The sequence below is a fragment of the Alnus glutinosa genome, chromosome 9 (genome assembly GCF_958979055.1).
Source record: "Alnus glutinosa chromosome 9, dhAlnGlut1.1, whole genome shotgun sequence".
In the NCBI taxonomy this organism is placed as follows: domain Eukaryota; kingdom Viridiplantae; phylum Streptophyta; class Magnoliopsida; order Fagales; family Betulaceae; genus Alnus; species Alnus glutinosa.
In genome coordinates, this window is record NC_084894.1 from 26,894,111 (window position 1) to 26,900,548 (window position 6,438).

The window sequence follows — 6,438 nt, forward strand, 5'->3', positions numbered from 1 at the left end:
CCGCTCGACGCTCTCTCTCTCTCTCAGTCGTTCTAGTCTCGACGCTTGCTGCCAAAATATGAAATAAAAGAAAAAAGAAGCGGGGAGGACAAAGATGAGATGAGGAAGAGTGAACAATGAGGAGTGATTGGATTTGCGGGCCCTTGACGAGTCTGATTGACACCGCGGTGATCGGTCAGGGTAGCTCCATTGAGCTCGCTACTTTAGGTACTGTGTTTTCCAGTGAATTTGGTGTTGTTTAGAGTTAGTTCTCTGCTTGGTTGCTGAGAAAAGGCAGGAAAAGTTTCTAATTTTACAATTCTGGCTGAGCAAAAAAAGAGGAACTTCTGCTCAAACTTGCTTGCTTTAATTGTTGAGTTAAGTTATGGTTTAATTTGATTGTGAATTTGGACTGACAGGCCCGACGACAGTTATATGCGATTATATGAGTTATACGTTCATGTTCCTTTCGATTGCTACTTCCCTTGTCAGAAAGGTTCGTTTCTTAAACAATTGAAGGCCTTTGTTGCATTTAGGGCGTGTTACTTCACTTTTGATAATTTGTTTTAATTAATGTCTCTTTGCTCCTCGATGTTTTATGCTGACTTTTTTTCTTCTTTTTTGTTCATTTTTTTTTTGACGGTATGGCATTGATACAGGATAAAAATGAAGTCCAGCATCACATATCTAACATACTCTTTATCGGGTTCACTTGTGGCTGCTTGATGCTTTTGTTTACGAAGTTCTTTGGTTCATGGGTACTGACTGGTAATAAGGCTTGGAGCTGCATTGGGCTATTTCTCAAATTACGATTGATAAATGAGTGTTTGATTGTTTTTGGTAGTCAGTAGTTTTATGTTTTTTTTACCACTTAATGGATAACAGCAAGTGGTTTTTACTAAATGAATTCCAGACACAATCCAACGACTGATGACTATACTACTTTCATTTTTTTAGCTTTTACTGGACCAAAGAATGCACATGTTGTACCTGCAGCAAACACATATGTTCAGGTAAATTTCTCTTAAAATTAATGGTATGTTTTGATAAATACTTGGAATTTTTCCAGTTATTCCTTTTGTGCAGAATTATTTCCGGTTATTAAATCATAAAACCAAGTTATAGAAGGGACAGAAGAAGACTAGAAGTTCAAAAAAGTAAAATAGAATAAAATAACATAAAAAGTTCCCCTTGCTTTTTTGCGGAAAAAATAAAAAAGAAAAAGAAAAAACCTCATTCGCATTGGAATTCAGAGATACTTGTTGATAATGTAATTTTTTTTTTTGCTGTCACTCATAATACTCATTTATCATACGAATGATCAACATCTATGCACTGGCTTGCAGTATCTTTTGTCTTCGTTGACTGCCTTTGACAGTTAATATAATCTGACACAGAGTTTTGCCTGTGAACATTTGTACATGAGAACAAATATCTCATGGATTCTGGTTGCATGTCTGTAACATTTAATATTCTGCTCCACTTGATGTATTTAATTAAATCTTTTGTGATTGTAGATTCGAGGCTTAGCATCGCCAGCACTTCTCGTTGGATGGGTTGCTCAAAGTGCAAGGTGCTTCTGGTGAACCATATCTCTTCCCATACATTATCTACTGAATAAGCTCACGGTGCCTTAGTATGGTTGTTCATACTTGTTCTTGACCTGCTAATGAATATACTCGTTAACTATGAGCTGTACTGGACGAATTTTGTTAAATCTGCAAAGCCTTATTTGGTGCTGCTTGCATCCTTTTCCATACAATTTTGGTGCTTGCCTACTAGGAGTCTAGAGATGAATTGCTAAAGCCTAAAACTATTATTATTTCAAAAAAAAAAAAACACTTTTAGGATAAACAGGTCGTGTTGACCCGATATGACCCATTAGACTAAACGGGTTTCATGGGTCGTGTCGGGTGACCTGTGAAATTGCCGTGTCGTATTGTGTTTGGAGTTCCGACCCATTAACGTAAACGGATCGTGTTCGTGTCTAGACTAAACGGATCGCGGGTCTTAACGAATCGTATTGTGTGACCCATTTTGCCAACCCTATCTTGCCAAACACTGCGCACAAGTCCTACGGACTCACACAGCCACATGGATCTGATTAGTGGTTATTATTAAAAAAACAAAAAAACAAAAAAAGTGAGACTTTTACCGTGCTGAGCAAGCGTTATTTTTTCACTTTTTACTGTCACAGTAGCTGTAGCCTATCACTTGTAGAGTTGTAGACTTTTTGACTTTTTAGTTGTATTGTTTTACTAGATGTGACGACGCTGTCAGAGTGCTGGCATCCATGCAAGTAGTAACAAAATAAAAAATATAATTTTAGAAAATACATGACTCTATGTCTCTATATATTTTTATTTTACTCTTGTTTATATAAATTAATAATATTATTAAAAAATTTAAAATTTCATTTTATTCTTTTTATTATCTCTCATATTATTAATCTATGCAAATAAAGTTAGAATAAAAATAAAATAAAAATATATAGCCAAACATTTCTCATAAGTTTAGAGGGCCTTACACCCGGCAATCCAGTCATCCAAGTATCCAACTACCAAGAACATGCAGAGAGGAAGAAGAGTAGGGATAGACTCCTGTAAGAAGATAAAGATCAAAGATACCTTTAATTTGAACAAACACGAAGGTCGTAAGCCAATTCAGATGAAATGCATAAAAAGTACCTTCATGTTATCTTCAATCCATTAGCTTAATGTTACTTTATATCTTTTTAATCAATTTTTGTATAGAATTTAAAAGAAAAAAAGAAGAAGAGGAAATGCATAAAAAGTACCTTCTCTGCCATCGTGAATGTGGAAAGTTGATTTCTTGGTCAGTCTCTCACATGGGTCTCTGAAGACGAACGAAGGCTCATCCTGTTTTCTTTTTGACTAACGCTCCCTTGGGTGAGCCAACAGCTGGGTCTTTGGTAATAGCGATTGCGTGGAAGCTTATTATAATACTAATTTAGTATGTCTTCTAGTCTTATTTTTGGCTTTTTGCTACTCAAAACACTTTTTTTTTTTAATCATTATATTTTTAATACAAATTCTAATAAATTATTTATTTCATCATATATATTTTTTAAATATTATTTTTCAATATGATAAAGGAAGAAAGAAACCAATATAAAAATAAAAAGTAAATTATTGCTCTCAATATTATATTCGCTTAATGTGCTACAATGAACTTTCGTCTTTTGTGTATAAAAGTTCATTGTAACAAAAATCTTACTTTGAAGCGTCTGTTAAAGATGCTCTAAGACAGACTGTTGGCGTGCAAGAACCACTCCCAAGCTTTATATATATATTGTAAGTCCTTTCCTTCCTTCCTTTTGGACATGGAATAATGAGATCGGATGTGTTTGAATTTATTTATATTTTAATTTTAGTCATAATTTTTTACATTGTAATGACTATTTTGGAGTGTTTGTTACTATTGGTATGACCTAATTAAGCTTTGTTTTGTTAATATAATATCTATGTAAATAAATAAATAAATAAAGCCCTCTCCCTCTCCTCCAAACCTTTTTTATTTTCCAATTACGATAGTAAGGATAATGTATTTGTAAAAAAAAAAATTATAGACAACCTAGTTCGTTTTCATGGATTACGGGATAATTAATTCTTCAAGAAATCTTTTTATTTTCTCTTTTTAGAGGAGACTCAAAACAACATAACATTTATTTAATTGTAATGAAAAAAGACAAAGTGCACATCATCTCACTTTAGTTGACAAACAAGAAAAAAATGTTAGAAATAATCAACATATTATTTTTAGGCTAACATGGGCAGCGGAAAAAACAAAATAGGTTTAGGCTTACCTCTAGCCATATTTGCTCAAGCGTTTCCACGATCCATCTGAAGAATAAGAAAGGATTATCTGAGGGATCTTCTAACCTATGCCTATGACTGTATTGCCGTACTGATGGTGTACACATGCTGTTTATTTATAGGCTAGGTCAGGGACCCTCAAATATGGTAAGTACCGTATTGTTCCTCCCATCAAGGAAACAATATTATTAATTGATTTTAAATCAATTAATCGATTCCATTACGGTAATCTAAATTAATTAAATTACCTAACCGTAATACCGTAAATACTATTCATTTATTAAATTATTAATAAATGCTTCCTTATGTGGCATATAGGCCATATATGGAGATAAAATCTTACATTCTCCCACTTGGCCTTTATGACACATGACTTTATGGTATTAGGTTCCTTAGTTTGGCCAATCACTTATGGAATCCTCCCACTCAGATAAGAAATGTTTCACACGAATCATGGCGGTAAAACCATTATAAAATTAGGTCGTCCCTTCCATGTATCACGATGTAAAACACTCCTTACATGAGTACCTTATGGATAATCAAGCTTTATGAATGAACTTCCTATAAGTCATTCGGGTCCAACTTTATTTATCCTCATAGATAAAATAACAAATGTGCACAAAATCTTTATTATCATAACTTTATGTCTATAGACCAAAATGAGACAAACCAAGCGAAAATGAATTAATGAGTCTCATATATTCCGCATGACTTTATTCTTTCTTTACCGGTAAACTTTAAGTCATGGGATCCGCAGTCATTAATTCAGTACTTATATGCTCAATAGACCCTTTATGTCTCTTAATGTTATCTCTCGTACTGAGATACTTAATGTCGATTTACTTCTGCTTCTACTCTTTATTCTTATAAAAGAAGATTATAGTAGAATTACCGCAGAGTATCTTTACGGTCTAACTGTAAAAAATCGACAAGATTGAGACTTTCAACAAAATGTCTCAACCACCATGCCTGTGTACTAAATTTATAGCACGCTAGAATTTTAGCTTTCTTGGTAGACGTAGCAACCATAGTCTGCACACTGCATCTTTAAGATATATGTCTCAATAAAAAGATATATACCCTAAAGTAGACTTTCTACTATCTACACAATCAGCAAAACTCAAATCAGAACAACTAACCACCTCCAAATGGAAATTGTATCTTTATGTTAAGTTGTACTTCTTGGTTCCTTGCATATACCGCAAGACTTTATTTGCAGCACTTTATTGACCCAATATTCTTATTGTCAGTCATATGGTTATGCATAATGCAGACGCTTAAAAAACTTTTCATCTGCCCTTATTCCAATACCTTTTGGGACATTAATCTGTATTTAATTGGTCCCTCTTAATTGCTACTGAAAGAGACTTTATGTAGCAAACCTAAATCACCACTTGCAAAAAATAATATCTACATATAGGACTAGAAAGATTACTGTACTCCTACTGACCTTAAGGTATATATACTAATCAACAAGGTTTTCTATAAACAATAACCTTGTAAAAGGTATATTACCATTGAGAGATCTATCACAGCCCATAAATAGAATTCTTTAATTTGCAAGCTTTCTGACTGTTATTTATAAAACCTTTTGATTGTTTCATGTAAACCTCGTCTTTAAGATACCCATTCAGAAAAGTCGTTTTCGCATCCACTTGATGTAGCTCTAGATCAAAAAAAATGAGCTACTAATGCTATGATCATCTTGATGAACCATCCTTAGACACTGGAGAGAATGTTTCACGATAATTAATGCCTTCCTTATGAGTAAAACCATTGGCTACGAGTCTAGCTAGACTGTTGAGCAATGGATTTAACTCTTACTTCATGGCACTGAATCTCAATGTGGAGTTTTCTCCACTCATAGCATGTGAAAACAAACTTGGATCATCTTTATGTCCAATGTCAACATCAGACTCTGGGAGATATACAACATGATCACTAAGAATTGTTGATCTCCTTATTCTATAGGATTTTCTTAATTCTACTTCCTCTGCATTTTTGCAATGGGAGAATAGACTTTTGAACCTGTTCTGTATGAGTTGGTTGTTCTAGAAATGATTGTGGCTCAGGATAATCAATCTGATTTTCCCTGAATACAATCAATCATCCTCTATGAGGAGGAGATTTGGCCAACTCTAGTGCTTCCTCAAATTCCAATTTATGTGAATGAGCACTCCCACTAGGTTCTGCATCCTCTAGAAATTTTATAATCAACAACCCTAGGATTATATGAAGGATAATAAAACATTAAAACCCTTTAAAGTTTACTAGATAGCTTATAAAAGATCCACTGGTTGTCCTTGAATCTAATTTCCTAAGGCGAGGATTATAAACCCTCTCTTTAGCAAGGCAACCCCATATGTGTAAATAATGTAAACTAAGCTTCCATCTATTTCATACTTTAAAAGGTGTCATAAGGACAACCTTAGATGAAATCCTGTTTAACATATACACAACGGTCTTCAAAGCTTTACTCTATAAGGGTAATAGCAGATTAGTATTACTAATTATTCCCCTTTTGTGTGTACCTACCTTAATACTCTATGCCTATATTAGATCTTATGATCTTCATATTGTTTCTCTTCTTCTTTCTTATAGATATTGAAAGCATTCAATACCC

General features: G+C 33.8%; 1 long non-coding RNA gene across 2 annotated transcripts; it reads left to right on the top strand.

Annotated features, from left to right (window-relative positions):
• Positions 1-452: 452 nt before the first annotated feature.
• On the top strand, positions 453-1,541 carry LOC133877027 (uncharacterized). Of its 2 annotated transcripts, none has more exons than XR_009901641.1 (4): positions 453-475; positions 639-747; positions 937-992; positions 1,497-1,541. It is a non-coding gene; the product is annotated as an uncharacterized LOC133877027 (long non-coding RNA). The 2 variants fall into 2 exon arrangements; XR_009901640.1 differs by having other exon boundaries at positions 639-737.
• The last annotated feature ends 4,897 nt before the right edge of the window (positions 1,542-6,438 follow it).